Here is a 24,920-nt window from a genome sequence, read left to right on the forward strand (position 1 = left end):
GCAGTGTCTCTTGTCCAGGAGGAAGTCTAGCCCGCCACTACTCCCAGACTTATTTGGGGAAAGGACAAAATTGTCTTCCTCTCCCTTGAAAGCTTCCCTGCTCCATCTTCCCACACCGGTCTTCCTACTTCACAATTTTTCCCTTTGCAGAGCTCTGTATGAGTGACTTCCTTACGGGGACCTCACTAGATGTCACCCCTGCACCCCACAAAGCTTGGCTGTGTCTCTATATGGTAACTGTCTGTTTCCTGGTCTGCCTCCTGGGCCCTGTAAATGTCTTCAATCCCAGGACCGCATATTGTCATCATTATATTCCTAGCACCTAATGCAGTGCCAACCACACAGATATAACCAATGGAAAATGACCAACTGACCGTGAAATAGAATGTACAACCCTGGTGTGGTAGTCAAGGTTTGCAAGGGAATAGATTTAATACAGGACTTTTACAGTATTATTTAATAATATTCATCCAAAGAGTCAAACGCAAAGGAGTGCGAGAGATCTGTCCACACACTAGAGATCCAGAGGATCCCACAGTGATGTCCCACCCAAGTCCAGCTGAAGGCCTAGAGCCCAAGGCAGTGTCCTCCATGAGGGCAGCCAGAGGCCTCGAGCCCAGGGCAACGTCTCATGCAAGTCCGTATTGAGGATCTACAAGAGGAAGGCTCAAAGGCAGTGGTGGGAGTCAGAAAGGCTACACGGGAGGGATGAAAGGTTCCTAGCACCTAATGCAGTGCCAACCACACAGATATAACCAATGGAAAATGACCAACTGACCGTGAAATAGAATGTACAACCCTGGTGTGGTAGTCAAGGTTTGCAAGGGAATAGATTTAATACAGGACTTTTACAGTATTATTTAATAATATTCATCCAAAGAGTCAAACGCAAAGGAGTGCGAGAGATCTGTCCACACACTAGAGATCCAGAGGATCCCACAGTGATGTCCCACCCAAGTCCAGCTGAAGGCCTAGAGCCCAAGGCAGTGTCCTCCATGAGGGCAGCCAGAGGCCTCGAGCCCAGAGCAACGTCTCATGCAAGTCCGTATTGAGGATCTACAAGAGGAAGGCTCAAAGGCCAGTGGTGGGAGTCAGAAAGGCTACACGGGAGGGATGAAAGACGTGTGGCACCAGGCTGAGGGATCTGCACTGGAGCTAGGAAGTGATGCTTAAGGCGAAGACCAGAGTCCCCCCCAAAGAACAGCAGCCATCTCAGGTGACAGCAAGGACCCAAGCTCTTCAGACAATGAGAACCAACTGCAGCAAGCTTCTCCAAGAAAATCAACATCTTCCCTTCTAGTTCTCTTTTTATGCTGCAGGTAATAATTCTCAGATGGGTCTCCCACGCCCAGCACCACACTGACTCAGTTCAGCTGGGTGTTCCAAGTTGACCACCACCCAGGCATCAATAATCTGAATGGGGGAAGACACTTCCTATCAGAAAACACTAAGCACAATACACAATGGGAGCTTAGGATGTGGTTGGTTGGGAGAATTTAAAAGTCCACATTTGGCTTGTAAGGACCCCAAAATAGAGCAAAGTTATTTTTAAAAATGACAACAACAACAACAACAACAAAAAAAAAACAGACAAAGTAGAGTAGTTATTCTTGTGCTGGAAAATGAGCCCAGAGGGCTGGCCAAGCAGCTTCTAATGGGCTGTGGAATTGGAATAAGGTCCCCGTTACTTACTTGAGTTTCGCTTAATTGTGTCTATAATGAAAAGGTGAGCAAAACAAAAACAAAGGTAAATATATTTCATCTGCCTTGATATAAAATTTAACAAACTATCTTTTATAATTTTCAAGAAAAGTAATAGATGCTCATTATAGAAAATATTTGCTTTTTAAAAAAGGAGAGGAAAAACAATTCCATAATCCTGTTATAAATGGCTGGCTAGAGGCCTTGTGTGAGAAAAAGCTTTATTCCTATCCAGGTGTGGACAGGGACTGAAACGGGACAGATTTCAGCAGCTGGCTGAGAAGAGCCAAATTTATTTATCTGTGTGTGGATGGAGCGGGGAGGAGAGGGCGGGAACTCAGCAGCCAGCTGGAGGAGAAATTAAGTTTCTATAGGGTTTGGGAATGGGAATGTTTATGACTGAGGGTCCAAGGATGGTCAGCGCAGGTGTGCAGACAATCGCTTGACTCGGCACCGGGGAAACTGTAGGCTCTGTCCTAAATTCTACTCCAGCCATCTGTCCTATTTACTGAGAGTAACCTGTTGTTTGCATAGAACAGCATGTTTTCTGTGGAGGTCTCAGGCCAGGCATGACAAATCCCACTTACATTCCCAGTATCTAGAGTTTCAGCACTTCTAAATCGGCTGACAGGGAGTTAGACTCATCTTAACTCTATATTGCACAAAGTATTGAAAATACGAAACAAGAAAATGGCTCAAATGAAAATTTGAAGTACTTTTTCCTCATTTTGAAAAACTCGGTGGCTTTACATTTTATTTTACATCTCTTAATGGGTCCTGTTGTAAATTTTATTCTGCAAACTACATTTTTTGCTTAATACTGGGCAGCGGACCCTGTGGTGTGGCTGCTCCAACACTCAATCCTAACCCTCATCTCCCTCAGCTTCTGAAGAGCTGAATACTTCCTTAGCACCTCTTGCAACCAAAGGTTGCCATGTGACATTGTTTTGGCCAAAAGAATGCAAAGAAGTGTCAGCAGGCTTCCAGGAAAGTTTTTGCTTTCCTGAGGAGTAGTGGAGGGCCAGCAGTTACTACTCCTGTTCCTTCTCTGCTCCAGACTGCATGGCTGAAGCCGCAGCAGCTCTCTTGTGACCCTTAGGTGTCACCCGTTAGAATGCACTCAGAAAAGGCAGAGGCACTGGTTCTGATGTTACTTTATCAACTGAACCAGTGCCAGATGCTGCCTACATCAGTCTGCATGCCACGTGAGAGAAATTAATTCCTATTCATTACAGCCTTTTTCAATAACTGTTTTTAGTTGCAGCCAAATGTATTCATGACATAAAATGTAACAAACAGCTTTTCATGCCATGAAATTTACTCTCCTACAGTATAATTTTATCTTTAAGAGTAGGAAAAATTTATTGAAAGAAAGCTTCTATCTAAGAGACAGAAAGGAGACCAGAAAGTGGTCTCCCTACAATATCATTTTAAATGAGGTGCCAAAATCATTTCATCCATCTCCTATTACTCAATATTACTTCATTTCCCATTTAATTCTTATAAACGAAGATTTTTTTTGAGGCAAAACCCTTTGTACACACCCATAATTATCTTCTTAGAATAAACTACTAGAGGTGGGATTTTTCTGGTCAAAAGGCATGCATATTTTTAAACCCAATACCAATCTGTACATCCTCATGCTTTCCTCATATAAGGAATGTTGTCTTTCAAAATAAAACTTTTAAAATAAATAAATAAATAAAAGGTTGGGGTTTTCGCTCAGTGGTGCCGCTGCCTGCCTCACAAGTGCACGGTCCAAAATTCAATCCCCAGTACCCAAAAACAAAACAACAAAAAACAAAGAAACAAAAATCAGCTAGTCATTGAGTCACTGTGGTGCACGCCTGTAATCCCAGCACTCTGGAAGCTGAGGCAGGAGGATCACCACAAGTTGAAGGCCAGCCTGGGCTACATAATGAGTTCAAGGCCAGCCTGAGCTACACCGTCAAACCCTGTCTCCAAACAAAAAAACCAAAAAAAAAATTTTTTTTTATTAAATCACACCAAAAGCAAAGCCTGGTTATATCATCAACAAACATCTCAGATTCAACTTGTGAAAAATAAGAGAAGATCTGGACGTGGTTCTGCAGGACTACAGCTGACTGCAGCCTCGTGACTCATGACCACCCTCTAATCCGCGCAAATCCCCCTTGAGGCCAGCCTGGTCGCGTTTCAGCGGGAGAGGCTCCTTAATCAAAAGTCAGCACGGAACATCTTCGGGAGCTCGGAGGGGAGCTAGGAAGGCAAATGACTGAAAAACGGAACCCAGGGAGACGTGCTGATCTCTGGGAAGCAGGCGTCTGAGAGCAATAAAGAGGGAGGCAGGAAGGAGCCGCCAGGGCAGCGTGCGCGCGTTCTATCCGGTGATTTCCACTCTGCCCGGCTGCACCCCTCCACCCTGCCCGGCTGCACCCCTCCCAGCAGCGCCCTGTGTTTGGACAGCTGCTCCCCTCAGGGCCAGCGGTTCACGACCCCTCCCCTCGTGGTGACTGGGGCTCCCCGAGAGGCTCCTCGGCGTGTCTTCTCCAGCTCCGCACCCTCCTTCATGTTCCCACCTGTTCCCACCTGGACTGGCCTGGCTAGGACTCGTGCTCATGTTCAACACCCGCGCCCCGCTATTTCCGGAACTTCGCCGGAACCTCAGCGTCCGGAACTGCACCCTGGCAACATTTAGTGAATGAAAATAACAAACTGAAGATTTCCTGACCTCTCACCGAACAGTCACGGCCACCTGCCCAGTGTCCACAGCCGCCGCCAGCCCGGCACCCCTGGGTCCAGGCAGGGCCCAGCACACGCCCAAGGGGGATGACAAGGGCTGCTGTCACCTGAGGCTTTTCCCACACTTGCTCCTGGTATGTTGTTCTTACCACCTTTTTAAGTGCTATTTAAACCTTTTTCCTTAGACAATCTTGAAACGAACAGGCCCCACAAAGGCCTCACTCTTCTAATTTCAGAGCCTCGCATAGTTTTCTGCATATGCACTGGATCATCTTAAAGCAAATACCCAGCCATCAGGTCTTAAACACAATTAGCAAGTGTCTCAAGAAGCCTTCAGCAGGGACAGAACTGAGAAACACGCAGCCCGTAGCACAGGGGTCCCGCAGGTAAGGCTGGTGGCTGCGGCCGGGTCGCCGCCTTTCCCACTGACCTGCAAGAGCAGGAAGGCTCCCACTAAATGCTGTAAGAACACTCGCAGGGCAGACGTAGGCACAGCCAGGCAATTGTCCAAAAGCACCAGGCTCCAAACGGTAATAAGCTGGGTCAGGGGGCACCGCTGCCCGACACTCGGTTATTTCGGTTGTCACCTCTCTGATGACTTAATTTCCCTGCTTAATCCCTCGAGATCGCTACCGGGAAGGACCTCACGAACAAAGGGGGGACGTTAATTAGAGTGTTTGGGAGAAGGACAGGGGCGCGTTTGCCTCTAGCAGTGGGCCGAGCTGTCTGGGGTCGGTGCCAAGATCCCGAGATAGGGCAGACCATGACCCTTGGGGCCACAACCACAGCACCTGCAAGAGGCAGGCAGGAAATGGACCGAGGAATTAAGGAGCTGGGACCAAAGAGGGTGGACGCCCCGGAATGCTAAAATCCCGCCCAACCAGGCCGCGTATTGTAAGCAACTAAAGCCAAACTACAGAAGCTTCCGAATAAGCTTTAAAATCTACCGATCTAACACCAGAGTCGCGTGCCTTCTTCTGCATAACTTCTGAGTCTGACCTTTGTGGGTTAGAGCGGCCCCAGCTGGAACCTGATCTCTTCCCCACGTAATGCAGCTCAAGTTCTCGTTCTCAGGCTGTGGGCCGCTCAGAGTCGCCGCGGATGGCTGCGCGGTTTGCGAGTGTGCCGACAAGTGATCATTTAAGTTACTTCTCTGCTCTGTGTCTTCCCTCTTCCTCTGCACGGTCATCTCCTTTTTCAGGGAGCCAAGGAGATTCCCCTTTGGTCTCAGGTCTGCGCTCACCTCCCATCCGGCTTTTGCAGCGAGAACCCTGGCTCCTGAGCGCCCCCTGCCTGTGGGCCTTTAGCTCCTGCTGCTGTTCCGGACAACGCTCTTCCGGAGTCAGGACTCTCCTCCCAGTCCGCCCTGCCACTGCTTGTACGATCTGTTTTTCCACCAGATTGAGAGCAGGATCAAATGTTCTTAGCCAATTAGATGGGTGGTCTTGGTCTCCCTTGAGCCACCTGTAAAAGGGAAGAAGGATACACGCGCTGGCCCGTCTCCTGGAATGAAGATCATACGAGGCAGTTCTGCGAAGATGCCTGGTACAGCGCCAGGTTCACATGGTGTTCACAATGGTGACAATCACTAGAAGCTATAATCTGCTATCTGATTCTGAGTAACAAAGATCAAGCCTGTTGCTACAACCCTGTGAGGTGCACAGACAAGCTAACTTCTATGGAAGGTGGATGGGCACTGTACTAGGCGGTTCACATGCATTTCATCCTAACCTCACTGCTAATGAGTGGGATAAGATCTAGTACGATTCTCACTTTCCAGACACTCAGAAGACTTAAATTGCTGGCTCAAGGCTGTACCACTTCAGAATGTGGGCTGAGGGTGCAGTACAAGCCTCTCCACGCCTTCCAAAACTTGCTCATCCATCCATCCATCCACCCACTCAAAACAGTGCACACAATTTCCAGAAGTTCATGGCCCCCCTCGCCACCCCCAACCCCGCCAAGCACATCTTCTTTGCCCCCCTGTGGTAGGAAGGTGAACTGTGTGGGAAAGCTCAAAGATTTATATCTCCCCGGGGCTGGGAGGTTATGAAAGTAAACTGTGTCAGCAAGAATTCTGGAGAAAACCTTGCAACCTGGGAATAGGCGGTAAATCTTCAGGCCTCACTAGACACGGTTTCCTTGGCAACTTAAGTCACCAGGCTGATTTGAAGACTAGAAGAACCACATGGCATAAACACCGCACTCTGATAAATCAGGTGCTAGAGAAGCCCAGGGTGCTGTCAAGCTTCAGCCACCACCACCGGCGGGCAGCCACTTATGGGTATGAATGGTCTCTGAGGACCCCCTCTGCGTGACGTACTCTGCAAACGGAGGTGAGGTTGTGAAACAGAGCCTTAAAGGAACCAAAGTGGGTTAAACCATCTGGCTCGGCTGTCCTAGTCCCTTTGGAAACAGGGTGTACTGTGGGTGTGAAAGTGAGTTTTTTCCACACTGAGTAGGGTCACCAGGTGTGCAGAACCACACATACACCCTAAACCCCCTGAGATAGCAAGTGAGCGGAGCCATGACAGTGAAAAGCAAAGCCGGGAGCCAGATGGTGACTTCCAGTGTGGCACGGTGTGGGCCAAGCCTCGGGGACCACCTGGGGCCGGGAGGAGATGCCCGCGATGGTTTCCATGGTGAATGCTCCCAAGAGAAGGAACAAAGGCCCAGGGAGTGTGCAGTGTCCAGAAATGCAGCCGGCCGAATACTGAGAGCTGCGACAGTCCCTGCCCAGATGAGGTGGCAACTGGCAGCTCACAGATCCACTGTGGGGAGGAAAATGGGATGGAGGCTGGAGGAGTTGGGGTGATACTGGGGAGCAGACAGAGCTCCCCACCCCTGAGACTGCCAAGCTTGGAACGAAGCTGCCACAGGTCATCCACAGAAAAGGTGCCTGGCAGCCCCCCACTGCCCAGGAGGCCCCCATGGAAACAGGGCTTACTTTGCCTCTAACAGGGGCACGAGGGTCCTCTCTCCAGCATATATTTGGTGGCCCACACATTAAACTGCTGCCAGCCTACTGACTTTAAAAAGGAAAAACTACAGGCCTACCATCCTTTATCTGTAATTCTGAAACCCAAAATGTTCTGGAAACAGAAATATTTTTCTTAAGTGTATTTAAATCATTTGGTAGAAAAAAATGCTCTGACATGACATGAAGTTATTACATAAACTCTTTACTATAAATTACCATATGTCTTACTGAAGACACAGTCATGTGCCTGACTACAGAGTGCTAACTCCAAGTCCTATTGCAAATGCTACACAATTTAAGGTGTAATAAGCAAAGAATTTCCTCAAACATTTCAGGATTTTTAGGATTGTAGACAAACACCTCATTTTCTAAAGGAATATCTCATATCAAATAGACTGTAACAAAAATCAAACCTACAAGGTCACTTTAGCTCCTATGTAGGAGGATGGCACTGGAGCAATCTGTGTCATCTGTGACCTCATAGGATCCATGCATCAGCCCACCCTTATGTTCTGGCTCTAGTTTTTAACTCACTTATGTTTAATTCTCTTAAACTCTAGCTCTCCAGACCTCTCATTCCTTCTGTGATCTCTGGAAGCCCCTCCCTCACAACAAAAGGATGGGTGACTGTTACAGGGTCTCCTGCCCCTCCCCCAGGCGAATGTGACCCTGTGAACTAATCCCTGTCCTCACCAGGGGGCCATCAGTTTAGAAAGGAAGAATAAGTTCCCAAAAGTGAGATGGTTTCTTGAGGATTTCATACTGTTTTTGTGAATAAGCAAAACCACTCCTGCTTTTTCCATGAGATCATCTACTTTCCCTATGCCAAGGTGGAAGGACTGTTTTGGGGCTAGAGAACAAGAAGGAGGAGCTTTTATTTTAAAAAAGAGTCTGGAGGGTTTATGTTATGGCTTGTGTCTTCATGGCCACCCAAAGCCTCATGCAGTCAGTCATAGGTGGGGCTTCTGAGAGGTGGCTGGATCTAGGGTGTGTGATGCTGGGACTAAGTTTGTGATGCTAGGGTTAAGGGTGTGTGATTACTAAATTAGTCCACTGATTGCTTTGGCATAGTCCTGGGTTTGGCTAATGGGAAGGCACTTCTGGGTGTGGGTAGCCTGGATGGATATAAAAGGACAGAAAGAAGGCAGGCCAGCTGCTGCCTCCTTGCTACTTTTCTGTCTTCTTCCCACCATGAACTGTTTTTCTTATGCAATGTCTCTCTGCCAGGCCACCCTGCCTTGGAACCAGCCAACTATGAATCCTCTACCAACTGAGCCAAAATAACCCTTTCCTCCTTTAGCTTTGGGTGTTGGGTATTTTGTCTCAGCAACAAGAAAAGTGACTAAGACTGTTTATAACCAAAAAGACCTGGGTTCAAACCCAAGTACCAGTATTTAAGAGTGGTGGGAGCCTAGGACGTTCACCTCCAGGGTTTGAGTATCATCCAGAACCTGAAGAAAAACAGTATTTTCCTCACAGTGCTCTTATGAGGGTTAAATGGCATGTAAAACAGCACGTGATGAGCTCTCCATAGTGGTAGCTATTATGCCTACTGCTGTTAGATCCAGGCATTTGAGCAGGGCCTGGCTTCACGTCTGACTTTACCAGGTTGCCTGGCTCTGCAAATACAGGGGCTACTGACTTCAGAAGCACAGAGTGAGTATTTAATAAACACACATGGCCACAAATCACATCAGCAAACCGATCCACTGTAGCTAATAACTGCTTCCCGGGCTCCTGCATTGGCTTTGTTAGGGACACTAAATAGTTCCTAACAGCTATGAAACCAAATCACAGAGAAGACAGTGAATAACATCAGCATTCATTTCTGGACAGGCTCTGTAAAACCTTCCCTTCTGGAGGCTGAGCAGGTAAGACATCCGTTAGTCACACGTGTCTGTCCCAGGCCCCCATGTAACAGCACAAGCTTGAGGGCAGTGTCTTCCCATCCATTCAGGGGACACATACTGAGCACGCGCCGCGTACCAGGGGCCTTGTTAGGCGCCACCGCCTGGAAACAAAGAGAGACGACCCTGATCCTCTTGGAACTCAGGCTTGGGGTGAGATGGATGTGCGCAGCTGCCCTTGTGGGGTGAACTGTACATACTAACAAGAGAAACAAGCATGGGGCAGCAGCAAAGGGCTCTCTATAATAGGTACTTTGCTGGGTTGCTGGCGCACGCCTGTAGTCCCAGCACTGGGAAGTCTGAGGCAAGATTGCAGGCTCGTTCAAGGCCAGCCTGGGCTACAGAGCGAGTTAAAGTTCAGCATGAAATATGTAGTCAACCCTGTCTCAAAACAAAACGAGCCCACAAAAAAACAATAGGCATTTCCTCAATGTCTGGTATGTCTGTACTGCTGGAATTTTACATAAAGAACGGGTTGCTCCTGAAATCAGAAAAAATGAATTAAAAAAAAAGAACCTAAAAGCCAGGAATAGAGACAGACTATTTAACCAATATTCAAACGGCACGACTGCCAAAACTGAGGCACGTCCCTGTGCGTTGTGGACATTTTAGGAGAAACAGGAAGGCTGTGGTCGACCCAGACTCCCCGAGAAGGTGACACTTACTGGGACTTGAAGATGGGGTGCAGGTTAGCACAGAAACTCACCAGTATTCAGAATGCACATAGTCCTTGACCTGCATGCTCCTCTTCTGGTGTTTCATCTGAAATGCCAGGAAACATACACAGAGGTCAATGCGAAACAATGTTTATTGTATCACTGTGCCTAACCTGGAAACACCAGAGAGAAACTGAACGTGCACCAACGGGAGAGAGTTTCAGTTAAGTTAGGACACAGCTCTACACCAGAACGGTGAATCCACGAAATAAAACCTGCATATAGTGCACTGAGTTTCAAAGGCAAGTTACACAACATGGTCTTATTTTTGTAGATGTAGTTTTTTTTAATACATAAAAGTATTTATATCTGAATAGGAAAACTCTGAAAGATAAACAACAAACCCACCACACTGAAGGTACATTAGAGCAGCTGGGGTAGGGCAGGAAGAAGGACTCTTCTTTTGTCATTTACTCTCTACTCTCTGTGAGAATATAGCCTTTTTGTATTTTAAATTGATCTTTTTAAAAAAGTTTATTACTTGCAAGTTATGGATACAAAAGGACAGGTTTTAGAGAAGTGTATGTTGTTTTGTTTTGTTTTCGCTTGTTTTTTGAGACAGGGTCTCCCTATGTAGTTCAGGCTGGCCTTAAACTCACTGTGTAGCCTAGGCTGACCTCCAGCTTGTGTTGATCCTCCTGCCTCAGCCTCCTGAGGGCTGGGATTACAGGTGTGCCCTGCCATGTCCAGCTAGAAAGCGCATACATGTTTAAAAACAGTTCACTGCTGCTTAATCGGCAAGTTCTGAGAATCAGGAGACAGGGCAGGAGGAAGGACGTCTGAGGAAGAAACAAGGGTGGGGTTTCAGCTTGAAGGAGTGAGGGGGCAGTGGGGAAAATGGCAGGGTCAGGGAAAGCACAAGAACACAGAGAAAGTCAGGAAGAGAAGGGTCAGACAGACCAGGATAGAGCACAGTGGAGAGGACCCCACTCCTCAGGATCTTGCTTACTTTGTCCTGATTTTAGAAACCTATTCCCAGAAAGGCCTCACATAAGCCAGGCTCATTTTAGGTGAATTTCTGGTGGCTCTTGCCTTTCAGTGCATTCTCTGAGTAGGCCCTCGCTTTTTATTTAGAGTCCATTTTTCAGAAGCAATCCTGAGCCTCAGCCCGCAAGTGACCCCATCCAGAGCAGAGGGTCATGAGCCTTCCAAAGCGAGTCCTCTTTCTCCCTGCTCTAAGCAACTTCAAAAAGCCTCTCTGAGCGCTGCCCCATGGTCCAGAACAAGCCAGACTCTGAGACCCTGAGGAGATGCAGGGAGGAGAAATACTGTTCCCCATCCAGCTGCCTCCAAACACATCAGCACATGAACTGAAGATGCAATTTGCCCCTTAATCTAGTCAGCTCTAGACAAGAGAAGCAGTAGCTGTACGTGAATATTCCTGTAGCAGGAGGACCTGCGCATCTCCTGGTCATCTGGCCGCTGAGGAGCATCCGTCCTGCCCTGCCGGAGGCTCAGACACCCATCTGGTCCTTTGGGGTACCCGAAACAGCCAGTTCAAGCACAGCCCACTTTCGTCGGGCTGGGAAACACATTGACTTTAAACTGCTTCAAGTTGACTTTACATTTTTGAATCTAAATATATATAAAATTTTTATAAAGCATCTGGCAACTGATAGGAATAATAATTGTGTGGAGGATCTGTTTTCCTACATATCTGAGACAATAATAAAAGGAATAAATGCAAACAGGCAGCAAACATTCTTTAAAAGTCTCACTCTACCAGTAAGACTGGCACAAGTGACCACTTATTTACCTATTGGGTGGGCAGAAACACTTAATTCTTTGCACCGTGAGAGGGTATTTAAAAAAAGAAGATGCTTGTGGGAAGGTGGGATGGGTAGGGGAAGGGTAATAAGGGAAAAGAAAAAAATGTGAGATAATGAAAAGATAGAAATAAAGTGTTTGTAGATGGGGAGAGGAGGAGGGGGTGAAGGGAGGGCAGGGACAAGGGGAAAAAATGAGAATCAAGACCTGTCATGTAGAGGTACAAGATCCCAATGATGAATGTAACTGTTCTGTATACCTAAAATGTACCAATAAACTCAATTAAAGCTGAAAAAAAAAAAGAGAAGATGCTCGTGGGTATAAAGATAGCTACATTCTTTGAAAGAGTAAAGTGAACTCTTGTTTACAATGCTTTTTTAATGTACATACCCTATGATTCAGCAATTTTACTTCTAGGAATGCATCTTAATTAATAAAATAACCAAGCACACAAAGAAATATGTACAAAGAAAATCTTTATACTGGTACTTATAATGGCAAAAAGTTATAAAATAACCCACACAGGTTGATGAATAGTAGCTGTGAATAGATATGTCTTACAGTGGTATATTATGCAGCCATTAAAACTGAAAATGCAGGGGAACACTGATTTGGAAATACATTCATAAAATGTTATTAAAGAAAAGGGTAAGTTATAAAACCACATGTAGCAAGTCACTCCAGTTCAGTTAAGCAGTAATATACACTCAATGAATATAAGCTGAAAGTGTCAAGCAATTTATACACTGCACACACAACTACAAATTGAAAAAGTATCTCTAATTCTCTTCAAAAGAAACATAATAAAAATTAACAAAATAAACATAGAAGTAGGTGGTTTTTAATTTATTCTCTAGGGGTAGTTCTTTAGCATCTGAAAGACTAACAAAAACCAGACACTCCGAGGTGGAGATTCTAAGGCTCTGGCTATCTTCACCTTAGATGGATATCAGAGGGTATGGGAACAGGCATGGTGGGTATTAGAAATGATTTTTATTGACTATAAAACAGGTCTGACAGGTGTCCCAGGTGGGCATGTTGTGCAGGTAACACTGCTGTCTTCTGAGCCTGACAGCCCTTCTCCCTACCGCTGTTAAGTGGCTTCTGGGGCCAAGCCCCCATCAAGTAGGTGATGCTACCTACTGCTGCACAGGCATGGGCTGCCGTCCACGCAAGGTGCTGGTGCTTCCTTCTGAGGAAGGTGAGAGCTGGGCCCTCCCTAGCACAGCCATAGCATGGGCCATGCACCTACTTGCTCACTCGCGTCTGTCCCTTTTGTAGGGTCCCCTTTCCCTGCAGCAGGATTTGGTGTGAGAACTGTTTTGCTTCATCCGGTGATCTGCAATCATCCTGGCCGCTGACGTCTACGGGAAACAACTTGTGCATTCGAGCTGGTTCAGTCTGCCACAGAGACCCCGCTGTCTGGGCCTCCACGGCGATCATCTAAGGATGGTACGACTGTGCAATTTCAATCTCAAGCCTTGTGTGTTCGCCTCAACTTCCTCACGTCTCCTCTAAGGCATGTGTGTAGTGCATGGATTTAGAGCAATAAACAGGTAACAGGAAATTTAGGCCACATGAGCAGCACTGTCTCCATCTGCTGGCCAACACGGAGAAGACAGCCATCGTGGTGGGAGGCAGACAGCAGGTTTGCAGTTCTGCGTTTGGGTTTCGAAACACCTGGCTTTGGGGGCTGGAGAAAGATCACCTCTGACACTGAAAAACATCCTTCACACAGGATGCCCTCTTTACAGTGTTACCCGGAAAGAACTCCAACTTCCAGTAGCAAAACAGAGTTGTGTTGACTATGGTGCTCCCTTCCGCATGCAGCAGTGTCTGTCTGGCTATTTGTCATACAGTTTGTGGATCCGTATCTCCTGCAACCTTCTTCTTTATAAAGACGTTTATTAAGAGATAACGCTGATTAAGTCTGAACTCTTGGAGCTGCCCACCGCAAGGCCTCTTCACTTTCCTCAATCGCCCCGTGGCATCGCATGCTGCCCTCGGTACCATCCACTCCATCACTGTGCACAGAAAGTTACCCAGCACTGCGTGGTGGTCTGGGGACTCACTGCCTGGGGACCACTCCCCACACAAGCACTCCCCCATTTCTCAACATTCTTTGTTTTCTCAGCTTCGCATAACCTCACCATCCCTCCCACATCCCCACAGTGTGGACCATCTTCTCAGGCCCTGATCATACTTCTCCTCAATGACACTTTTCTTTCTTTCTGTGTGTCCCCCTGGCACTGGGGATTGAACCAAGGGCCTTTGCACTGAGCTACATCCCCAGCCCTTTTTATTTATTTTGAGACAAGTTCTTGCTAACTTGTCCAGGTTGGGCTCAAACTCCTGATCCTCCTACCTCAGCCTCCCAGAGTGCTGGGATTATAGCCCGCACACCACTATGCCCAGCTATTGCTTTCTGACATGGCTTCTTTCAGTACAATTTGCATGATGCCCATATAATCGTGAGCTGTGTGCATGAGCAGACATAGACACTTCCCACCATATAGCAACCTTCTGTGATATATGAAAATAAGTCTCCATAAATATTTACTGGGTATTTCTTGAGGGCACTGAGCGGATTATAGCCCGCACACCACTATGCCCAGCTATTGCTTTCTGACATGGCTTCTTTCAGTACAATTTGCATGATGCCCATATAATCGTGAGCTGTGTGCATGAGCAGACATAGACACTTCCCACCATATAGCAACCTTCTGTGATATATGAAAATAAGTCTCCATAAATATTTACTGGGTATTTCTTGAGGGCACTGAGCTTTGATCTGAACAAGAGAAGCCACTGCCTTGGGTGTGTGTGCACACACACACACACACACACACAGACACACACAGTTCTCCATAAATATTTACTGGGTATTTCTTGAGGGCACTGAGCTTTGATCTGAACAAGAGAAGCCACTGCCTTGGGTGTGTGTGCACACACACACACACACACACACAGACACACACACAGTTACCAGATTGCTTATGTGGTGATTAATGATACTGGCCACAGTCATAACATCACCAGGGTAAAGGCCAATGATGGGTTACAACCAGTTTAAGTCACTCTAAGTGTCTGGTCCTTTAGATGCTTTGAATCAGGAAGTTGCTAAAACTGATACAGTAAGACTAAGATCTCTGTGGTCTTACTGTGTCTGCTGATTCTCTAATAGCGACCTAAGAGTCTCAGCCTAAGGTTTGGGTTCTATAATGTCATGGTTAGACCTTAAATGTTGCCCCAAAGTCTCACGTGTTTGGAAGGTACATGGCCTATTGGGGCGCTATATTCACATGTGGATTCACCACCCATTGATGAGTTCACAGCTGATTGTGCTGTTGGGAGGTGGGGTCTGATCGGATGTGACCTCTGACCCAGAAGGGCTTGCTCTTGTCCCCGGCTCCTCCTCCCTCTGCTTCCTGGCTGCCATGGGTTAAGCAGCTTCCCTCTGACATGTCCTCCACCATATGCTGGCTCTGACCTGGCATGACTGAATCCTCTGAACCACGACTGAATCCTCTGAAGACCATGAGCCAAAATAAGCCTCTTCCTTTAAGTTGTAAGAGCCGAGTATTTTGTCCCAGCAATGGTAAAAGCAACTGTATACGCATGCAATGCACATTAAGCACAGACACAAAGGGCAGAAGAAGGCAGCAGTTACTCTAATGCTGCAGCTGGCTGCCCTCTCTTCACGGTGATGTCTTGCTAAGAGCAGCCTCTCTGTGCCAGGCAGCACTTGGCTTTTGGAAGCTTTCACGTATGCTCAGCCTACCTCTCCTCTGCCAACTGCTGCTCACCTCCCTCCACAGAGAGTGATGTCACTACTCTCCAAAACCAGGGAGGCTGCTCCCCACAGAAAGTTTATCTTGCCATGGGAAGCCACCTCCTCCTATTTTGGTTACTTTTCTTGTTGCTGAGACAAATACCTGACACCCAAAGTTAGAGGAGGAAAGGTTTATGTTGCTCACAGTTTGTAAAGGTTTCAGTCCATAATTGGCTGGGCAGAGGGGCACAGCAGAGGAAAAGAGGTTCATGGTGGGCAGAAGGAGCAAAGCAACAAGGGATGACCACAGTTCTTTCTAGGCCGTATCCCTTATCCAGGCTACTTAGGGAGGGCAGCACCCACGCCTTTAGTCCCAATGCCCTTAGCCTAGCATTATGTCAGCATCACACACTCTAGAGCCAGCCACCTCTAAAAAAAAGCCCCACCTTTGACCACGAGGCTTTGGGGGCGCATCTAGACACAAGCCACGACACTTCCTGTCCATTCCTCTCTCAGTGGAGGAAGTTGCTACATGACATCGTCCACCTCTCCCTATTATACACGTTAGGCACCTCTGACCATATCATCAATTACTTACACAAGCTCTTTCATTATAAATACGGCACTGGGAAACAATGCACAACTCCTTTTAACAAAAAGGGTGGTGTAACATCTGCATTTGTATCAGAGACCAGAAAATACAGCCCCACACCCCCCACACGGATTTCCTGCCCCCATTACCATTCATGCAGGAGGCAAACAAGCTTGCATCTGTAACTAATAATTCCACTGTCTGCCCTGGAAGGGACCACAGAGGTCTCTAAGAACAGCAGGCCTCAGACTTGGATTACAAGGCAGACAAAATTACCTTCTCCATACCTCATCCCCACACAAGGAAAAGAGAGGGCACGCATAGGGTTGTCAACACCATATTTTGCCACGGTGAGGATTTTCTTTTTAAATCGCCACCTATATTGGAAAAGTTTATTTACTATCCAGAGAAGATCGGCAGTGGGTGAGCTTAGCGTTAGGAGGACCTGACGTCACCACGCTTACTTCGTCACAGATCTGCACCACTTTGGAAGTGGCTCTCAGCAACCACTGACCCTAACCAAGAAACACGGTCACAGGGCAGCAAGCAGGAGGTAAGAGGGAACCAAGGGAGGAGAAACGCCATCTCCCAGCTTCTGCATGGCAGCCAGCAGGTTCCAAAATTTCAGATTCTTGGGCCAGGGATTTAGCTCCGTGGCACCACACTTGCCTCACAAGCACAAAGTCCCAACTTCGTTCCCCAGTACCAACAAAAAAATATTTTTTTTTTCAGATTTTTCAAGAACTACTGTCATATCATAACTCTACTGTTATCACATAATATTTTTTATTAAATAAACTTACATAGTCTCCTTTTAAAAAGGAAGTTTGGGGGCAGGGGATTGAGCTCAGCGGTTCGGTGGCCTGACTCGCAAGTGCTAGGACCCGAGTTCGAACCCCGGTACCACAAAAAAAAAAAAAAAAAAGTTTGGAATCACTTCTTTAAAGGAAAAATCAGTGTCATTTGCCACGAATAAAAGAAAATCCACAGATTTTTCTTTTAAAGTGTATTAAATCCTGTCTAGCTGATGCTGCTTGCTGAGGCTGAGCTCTGAACAGACCAGGGAGGCCAAAAAGTGTTAGTGTGCTCAACAGTAAGCTGTTCTCCCTGACAAAATCAGAAGGACAGAAAGCGAACTGGAAATAAATTAGTTTCACCTGCAGTGAGGCAACGCTACCCACACTAGTGCCTGGCCCGTCTGAAACCTTCTGAGGCTCACATCTCAGGCCTAGAGCAGCACCAGGCAAGACACTTCGACGTCCTGAGTTCCCGGGCCCATTTATCACGTTTACCGGGCACCTACTGTGTTCTAAGTGTGATACAACCCCATCGAAGAATGAACACAACAGACGTGTTACCTCCTCACTCATAGCGCTGAAACACGCATTACACAAAGTGCTACACAAACCAAGTGTGTGCAGTGTAGCTACACGTATGTGTCACGCTGGTGTGCATTACGTGACATAGCTGTCCATGGGTAAAATGTGTGTGTGTGCTACCACACCTATGTACTCGCACATGTGTGCAAATCCCATACGTGCTGTGAAGGAAAACACAAAGTGTCACGGTACAGTTCAGCAGCAGGAACTTCCTCAGATAAGGCGGTTAGGAGAGGCCGGCGTGAGGCTGAAGCCCCAGGGAAAGGGTGGCTTCAGCAGGCTGGGCAGGGGGAGAGGCAGCGCCAGTATGGGAGGGGGTCTGGCTCCTTCAGAGGACTGCAAGAAAGAAGTGCGGTCAAGGGAGCAAGAGCTGGAGGAAAGGAAAAGCAGCCCCTCACTTCTACCTAGCAGCCAGGACCTTGCTGCTTCCCTCTTCCCTCCGCGCATAGCACCCTAGAAATGTCTCCTTAAAGAAAACTCTATTTTCACACACTCATGTATTAGTCCGACCCTTTGCGTCGTGCACAGAACACTGTAACCCTCCTCCAAACACCAGCCTTCGCGTATCTGCAGACAGCCAGCGTGGGACAGGGGCGCTACATTCGGGGAAGGAAAGTACAATGCAAGACACATGCTCAGCGGGCCAGCCACAGGCTCAGCCCCTGCACCTGCCTTCTGCCAGGGGCGATCACGCATCTCCCTGTCTACAGCGGAACAGAAAAAGATACACAAGACAGGAAATCTCATGAACAAATGTAGCAGCGCCGACACTCTGAATGAAAGGTAAATGGGCATTACGGAGACACTTGAGAAGCCAGGATCTGTCCAGATCCCTCCCTCCCTCCTCCTTCTCCCTCCTCTCCGACCCCTCTGTCACAGGAGGCCAGACTTCTAGGATTTCTTGCTGCCTCCATGGCTAGGTGAATGGTCCCAGGAAAGAGGGCAGCTCCGGTTCTCTGCTGTTCCTAAAGCTTTCCTCTCCAGCAGCTTCGGCTCTGGCTGTCCGGTTGCTCATGGTGCCTCCACCGGCAGGGGCTGTGGTAGCTGGAAGACGACAGATTCCTTCGAGGTTTGCAGCAAAAGAAACATCCTGGAGAAAGTCTGGGTTGAGGGCCTTTCCTGTCAGCCTGCCTACAAGAGCAACACTGCAATATCGTCAGGCTGGGAAATCACCCTGGGAAAACTTTCCATTGTGAGCAACATAACATCACAATGGCGTTCAAACCCAGCAGACTTCAGTGGTAGGTGGAAGGCTTCTGTCTCTCACAGAAGTGTTTGCCACATAAATCTGTAAGACAGTGTTTGCCACCAAACTATCAACTCCTGAAGGGCAGGGGCCACGTCTTTTCATCTGTATACAACTGCAGTGGTCAGCACTCCCACGGATTAACTGCACAACAGACTATGCTGCGTGATCTTTCTTTTTTTCTTTTTTTCTGAGAGACTGGGCACTGAACTTCTCACTAAACTATACTCCCGGTCCTTTTCCTATTCTTTATTTTGAGACAGGGTCTCGCTAAATTGCTGAGTTGTTCAGGCTGGGCTTGAGTATAATCCTCCTGCCTCAGCCTCTCGAAGTGCTGGGATTACAGGAGTGTACCACACACCTGGTAACACAGACATCTAAAAAGTTATCTTCTCGAAGGTAGAACGAAAGTGACATTTATTTTTGTCTTTGCTTTTTCTGCATGCTCCTGATGTTCTCCATGAGCGTAAATAGTAAGGAACTTATTAAAATTTTATTTTGGAATTGGAAGGGACAAAGGAAATGAGCCCAGTGGAAACCAAAGCTCTGAGAAACCACAAGACACACGCACGCACAGTTGCTCAGCTTGTGGGCGAGGAAGCTAAGAGAAAGTCTGGTCACTCGTCTCTTCACCCAGCACTGTCCTCCCGCTACACTCTTTGATATTCCCCCAAGGAGACGCTGACCTAAAAAGGCTCTAACATTTTAAAAGCCTCAAACCCAATCAAAAGCAAGCCACACTAGCCAGTGCGTGCATCCCCACAGAAGACATCCTCGACAGTCCGAGGTGTAGTTGCAAAGCCCTCAAGTAAAACATCCTCACTGCTGTCCCTGCAGAAAACAGCCACTCCTGGCTGGCCCGTGGCCCGGGTGCTGTCCACCTGAAACAGCTTCGCGCCTGACAAGGCTGGGCTGCAAGCTTCACTCAGAAAGCCAGGCTGAGACACTAGTTTGCTTCCTAAGAAGTAAAAAACTCAAGAGATATTCACTATGGCTCCTCTTCCAGCAAACTTTTTCTTTTGAACTTTAAACTCTGTATTATGAAAATTTCAAATGTATGAAAGACAGGATATCAAAGATGGGTTCCCATGTAACGAATATCTGGCTTTAATAATGACTGACTCGTGGTTACAGCCAGTTACCAGCGCCCTCCCCAAGGATCACTCTAAAATCAGCCCCAAACATTTCATCCACTAGTACTTTAGATGTATTTCCAAAAGAGAAGAATTCGTTTTCTAAAAAATATAACCACACACCTGGTTATCACACACACCTAAAATACTTGATAAGAAATCCTTACTATAACCAGATATCCTGTTTACGTTCCAATGTCCACAATTAGGTTTTTTTTAAGCCCTGTCAGGCACTGTGTACTGTCTCAGTTAATCCTTACAACTAGGAGATGGCCCTATATGGGCTTCAGTTTACCCGTGACACTGAGGCACAGAGAGATGAAGTAACTTGTTCGAGGTTACCCAGCAACAGGTGGTGGTGGTGTGCGCATAAGGAAGGGCTCCCTGGCTAGGCGGTCTCAGCCCTCTGCAGCTACACTGTCACCACTCCACCGTCTCCTTCTCACATGCTCACTGGTTCTAAAGCTCTTGTAAAAGTTGAATCTCTTTCTGGTTTCACGTCTGCTAGGGGTGGGGATGGTAGAGAGGGACATAAGTGACTCTTGAGACTTTCCAAGGTCTGTGGGAGCCTGGGGCAGGCCTGGGCCCAGAGAGCCCCAACAGAAATGCCATAGGTGTTTCTAGACCCACCTGAACCAACGCCCTCGGGGTCTGTCCTGGGAAACCCCTCCGGCCCAAGCCTCAGCAAAGCCACCCTGGAATGACACCTGATCTTCCGGCCATGGGCAGACCACCCCAGACCCCACTAGCAGGAGGTGGGTTCTCAGAGTTCCTGCTAGAAACAATGGAAGCCCTGAGCAACTTCACTGGAGGAGAGACCGACGGGGTTATCTACAAAGGTGAGGACTGGCTGGGGATGTAGCTCAGTGGTGCCGTCACCTGCCTTGCAAGTGCAAGGTCCTGAGTTGGATCCCCAGTACCAAAAAAAGGTGAGGACAGGATACAGGACAACCCCAAGAGATGGGGCAGAATCATCTTGGAGGAGGACAGCGCCTCCCTGAAGAGCTGAGACCTGCAACTGAGGGCCAGGGACGAGCCTATGGGGAGGTGGGGGACAACCAGCCCAACATCCCTGGCTCCCTCCGACAGCTCCCACTGGCCTCCCAGCTGGCTGAAGACACTGGGAAAGCTGAGAGCAAGGATGGGTCCTGGGCTTGCAAAAGCCAACAGAGGAGGTGGATGAAAGGCCAAGGAGAGCTTGCGGCCCCTCGCTGACTCTTTTGAGAAAAGCTTAACCAATGGCATCTGGCACCCCCCAGAGCTCAGCCCTGCAAGCACCGCAGGAAGCAGCCTCTACATCACAGCTGTGTAAGAAGCCTCCTGTCATTTCCACCCCACAGTACCATCCAAAGTTCCAACCGGGCCTGTGCAACCTGAGAGGCAACCACCTCTCTGACTTGATCAGTGCTCACTCTTCTGGGCTCCTTACACAAGGACTTGGTATCTTTCCCCTCCGAGAAGCCAAGCTCATCCCCACCTCAGGGCCTTTGCATGTGCTGGCTATTTTCTGTGTGCTCTTCCAAAGGCTGCCAGCTCCTCGAAGATCAATCCTGACCACCAGTCTCCCCTCCAGCCCAGTCACTCTACTAAAACACCCGGGCTTCGGTTCTTCATGGCCTCTGCCACTGTCCAAAATTCTCTTCGTTTGCTTGTCTTTCCTCGCTGCAGAACATAAACAAGACAAACAGTTCCTCATCTGTGGAACAGAGGCTCCTACCTGCAACTGCCAACACCGACTGTGGCTGTGTAAGAGCTCAGCAGGCAACTGCAGAAGGAACTGCCCGTGTGTCTTGGGAGCCCTGCCCCAGAGCACTGGCCGCAGCCCTGAGCCAAACTGACTTGCACCGTGCCTCTTGTTAACGGCTTTGTGTAACGCCAAGAGAAATGCATTTTCCTTGTAGAAAACCTGGGAGTCCAGAGAACATAGACTGAAGATTAAAATATCCTAGAGACAGCCACCGTCAACACTGTTTTTATGCACATATTCATTATACGAAACTGAAATTGTTCTATTGTCATTGATGCGTGACCCTACTCTCTTCATTGAACAACGTGGTACCAACATTTCACAGGTCGCCTAACTCTCTTCCTAATAACGGTGCTTTGCCAGGTGTGCTGGCAATCCCAGCACTATCATCCCAGGCCTGTAATCTCAGCACTCGGAAGACTGAGGCAGGAGGATTGCCACAAATTCGAGGCCAGCCTGTGCTACACAGCTAGATAGTGTCTCGAATAGCCAGAAAAACAAACAAAAATACAATACTTTGTTTCCATACTTTGTATTAAATTCCATTATATAGCCGGACAAGGTTTCTCTAACTGGTCCCCTTCTGCTGTATTTCATTTGTTTCCTTTCTTTTCTTGGCTATCGTTTTCAAAAATGACAGAAAATATTTGTACATTTGTGCGCATTTCCATTATATCCTCGTGACAAAGTCCTAAAAGTGGAATTGCTCAGCAAACAGATACAAATTAGAACACTTGTAAGTATTTAAAGGCTCTCCAGAGCCACTGTATCAAGTAATACTCCTAATACCAGGCGTTTTAAAATGTTTATCTCCCTTTTCCTTTACCAAGGGTGAATGAAATTATTGAAAGATATCTATAATGCTGTGCTATAACTGTTAATTGTCTTCTACCAGCTGATGGATTTCTTATGAGAAGCATCCTTCACTTCTGTGTTATTAGTGGTCTTCCGCAGGGCCTTACAATGGGTAAGAGGATGGATGGATGGATGGATTTGACTGAATGAATTGTATCAAGACACACAAGGAAACACATTACGCTACATGAACAAGTTGTCTTCTTCCAGCTTCTAAGGCTCTCCTGCCTAGCCTATGCTTACCAGCGGGACAAATCCTTGTGCCTAGCTAAATCCTGCTGAGTATCTACTTGCTTCTGGGCCGGAGCCCTGGGCTCATATTCCACCAGATCGGACTCTCTTTCCCACTTAGCTTCAGCAAAAGGTGAATTAGATTTTGTAATCTGGCCTCACATGATGTTTACTGCTGCAAGTATAATTAATGTTTTAACAGCAGAATAACAAGGCCCACATTTCCCTTAGCAAAGCAAAAACAGAGTAAACCCCACCCTGGGCTGCACCACAGCATCCAGACCTGCCAGCGGGAAAGACGCAGTTGCCAGGGGCGACTCTGTCCCAGAACTTGTGCTCAGAGAAATGTAACCCAATAGTGTCACACGAGAGCCCTATGGACCCACCCGCTCCATGTGCAGGGCCCCATGTGTCAGCCCTCAGAGTCCCTCAGGGGAAGACGTCTTGTCTATCGGTACAGCCCAGTACCCGATGCTCCTGACACGGCGAATGCCTATTAAACATCTGGTGGGTGAGCAGGCGCCGAAGAGAGGGAGACAGGGTAAGAAGCAGACTCACGGAAGCCTGGCTCGGGGGAAGGAGGTAAAGAGCATGAGCTGATGGTCTTCATTGTCATCTACGGGGAGCAGAGCAAAGAGACACTTGGGGAAACAGCGGGGGCCATGGCTGGGCAGCTTTACAGCTTGTGGATTCTGGGCCCTGGATGAGGACCGAAGTCAGAATCGATCTCCTTCTTCTCTCTGTTCCATGCTGCCTTCCAACACGACAGAAAAATGTTTAGTGTCTTCTGAGAATGTGTGTCCGAGGAAATAACACACGACAGTCTTAAAATTAAAACGCCTCAAGTCGTCACCTACATTCCAGCTACCTGGAAGAGGTTCGCTCACCCAGCAACATTCCCCGACTTTTACGTGGCCCTTGTGTGCTAAAAAGATATGATGGTGCACCTGTAAGCGAGGTACGGGTCTGGCTGGGACAAGGGCACCGCCCGTGTGTCTCCCAGTACACCAGTAGAGGCCTAGCGCGTGCGCTGAGCCTTGTCTCTGTCCAGCTGTAGCCTCGCCCATCCCCCTAGTCGGACGCCTCCATCGCCCGTCCAAGGACACTCCAATAACCAATCCTGCTAAGCCAAATATATTACTCCCCCTTCGCCACTCCCCCTTCCAAAACTTTATAAATTGCTGGCTGAACTTATTAAAAGTGGAAGCGTTCCAGAAACCTCCCCGGAGTCAGCTCGGTGGATTCCGCGCCTTGCCCTCCCAGTCCGAGTTCCTGAGCCGTGCTCCACGAGGGGGCTCATGGACAAACACAACAGTGCAAACTATTAACTCCCTACAAGAAATCAACAGTAAAGAAACAGGTAGCTTGTGCTGGAAAGGACAGATTCTCCAATATTCCTTTGATTTCTCCCTTCTCTGGCTGGAGACAAGAATTAATCACTGGTTTGCCCGGTGTGCGGCACTATGGAAACAAAGACAGCACCAGCCCATCTCTCACAGGATGCCGATGGCCAATGGAGGAGGCCCAGGAGCAACCGTCGGGGCGCAAAGTGACAGACTGTCCTTAGCAGTAGGAGCTGAAGAGCACTATGGCCAAGGTGTTACAAGTAGTGCTTTACCAGGTTTTCAAGGACTTGAGAAAATAATGCATGGAGAAAATGTGAGAACAAAGAATCACGTTAGTTGACCATATATTACCAATATTGGGGCTGGGGATGTAGCTCAGTGGTGCCGCCGCCTGCCTCGCAAGCACAAGGTTCCTGAGTTTGATCCCAGGACCAAAAAAAAAGAAGGACCTTCATACATTACCAGTACTGACAGTCACCTATTTCACAAACCAGGAACCAGGTACCCATAACAAGTCATGGAGGTAGAAGCTATTATCATCCCTGTTTTATAAAGGAAGAAACTGAGGTGGGAAGAGCATCAGTAACTCACCCAGCTAGCATCTGCAGGTTTGACTGGGGCTCGAAGATCTGCCCTACCCGGTTCACATGGCTGTTAGCAAAAGCCCCAATCTCCTTGCCACACGGGCCTTCCCATAGGGCTGAGGGTCCTCCCAACGATGACTTCCCCCAGGGCTGCTGATCCGAGACAGAGAAAAGAAGCCACAGTATGTTTTAAGATCTGGTCACCATCATCTAACTCCATTACTTCCTTAGCTTTCTAGCAAC

At 47.8% G+C, this 24,920-nt stretch overlaps 1 protein-coding gene across 3 annotated transcripts in view; it reads right to left on the reverse strand.

Annotated features, from left to right (window-relative positions):
- Tmcc3 (transmembrane and coiled-coil domain family 3) overlaps nt 1–24,920 on the reverse strand; it is a 250,785-nt gene that overhangs the window by 146,017 nt on the left and 79,848 nt on the right. For 2 of the 3 annotated variants that reach the window (XM_010629193.3, XM_010629192.3), the window contains exon 2: nt 10,016–10,071. The exons of the other annotated variant lie outside the window; for it this stretch is intronic. The gene's annotated coding sequence lies outside the window, so the exon portion shown is untranslated. The remainder of the gene's footprint in view (nt 1–10,015; nt 10,072–24,920) is intronic. 3 annotated transcript variants of the gene reach the window in all.

Source organism: Fukomys damarensis, unplaced genomic scaffold (genome assembly GCF_012274545.1).
Source record: "Fukomys damarensis isolate Sample0158 unplaced genomic scaffold, DMR_v1.0_HiC HiC_scaffold_15, whole genome shotgun sequence".
NCBI lineage: Eukaryota > Metazoa > Chordata > Mammalia > Rodentia > Bathyergidae > Fukomys > Fukomys damarensis.